Genomic DNA, 1,279 nt, shown 5'->3' with positions numbered 1-1,279 from the left:
GTCCAGGAATTGTATCCGTGGACCGCAATGTGCGTTCGAAATGTCGATGTTCATGTGTCCTGCAGTTCACACGTTGACGCGCAATTAGCTGCGTTCTTCATCGACCCACGAGCCAAGTGATCCACCGTTCAGGGTAATCGTATAAAAATTTTTGTTCATATTTAACAACTCAGCGTCTGAAAACCAGTATGTACGTGATTTATTTAACCTGGTTTATAAATTCGTTCGATTGTCCATAGAATACTAACTCCAATCCAAGCGCAAGATCGAGTATCGGTATTCGGACGTCGTCCCGTCATAGCTCTGTTCACAGATTTACCCGAGCTGATTGATGATTAAGACGACACGATAACGTCCATGGACGGGTAAAGGACCGTATAAAACTACAGAACCGCCGATGAAACAACGCTCTGTGACGCATTTCTCTTCGTGCGGCGAGTTTTCAGTCCGTTCCGGGTGGTAAAGTCATTCAAAAACCGTGGAAAATACGAAACGCGCTGTCGCGCGTAACACAGAGTCTCCTGCTCGCTGCTTACATATATTGGACGTCTTGGCGGTATCGCGAGATTCAATACGGACACTCCATGGCCGGCGTCAGATCGGTCTACCAACGAAGGAGACTACGCTATCGTTTTCGCTTCTCAGCCGGTCCGTAAAGCGATACGTTACCATATCGTCCGTCGTAAGCAGGCGGACTCTCGTGAAGTTGCGACTTCGTTCGTCGAAGCGGTTTCGTGGTTCGATTTCCATCGGTTACCCGGACACCCCCCGCGTGAAAGCCTCCGTGTCACACTCTAAATTTCGTTTCTCGTTTAACACGAAATAGAGAGAGGCTAAAAGGGGGTGTTCCCTTTGGTCCAAAGACAAAATTTATAGAGAGAAAGAAAATAAAATGAGAGTCTCTCACGAAGCGGGCGAAAAAAAAAAAACAAGAAATTTAACAATTTTTTTTCGCAAACCCATGCATTTCGTTACCAAACGTCCCAAAATATTTCTTTATATTCTCTCTCGTGTTTTCACACGGGGTCGAGAGAGTACGCAACACGAATCAAGAATAAAAATTATAGAAAGGAAAGTCCGATAAGAATATTTCGAGATTCTTATAACCTTCACCTCTTCCTTACTTCTCCGAAATCTCTCCGCTTTCCTGGCGCGTATCTATTTAACAATTTCGATTCTCTCCTCCTTTTAACTCAGACGTCGCAACGAACGGGTACACCATGCATACGATCCATTTTTTACATAACGAACCTTCTGCCGGTAAAATTCGCGACAGATT

The 1,279-nt window shown here is 44.9% G+C and overlaps 1 pseudogene; it reads right to left on the bottom strand.

Moving 5' to 3' along the window:
• On the bottom strand, positions 1-136 carry LOC143266475 (5.8S ribosomal RNA; annotated as a pseudogene; the record flags this gene model as incomplete).
• Positions 137-1,279: the final 1,143 nt, after the last annotated feature.

Source organism: Megachile rotundata, unplaced genomic scaffold (genome assembly GCF_050947335.1).
Source record: "Megachile rotundata isolate GNS110a unplaced genomic scaffold, iyMegRotu1 scaffold0815, whole genome shotgun sequence".
Lineage (NCBI taxonomy): Eukaryota > Metazoa > Arthropoda > Insecta > Hymenoptera > Megachilidae > Megachile > Megachile rotundata.
Note: the sequence above shows the minus strand (reverse complement) of the source record. Positions and strands in the feature narration are given on the sequence as shown.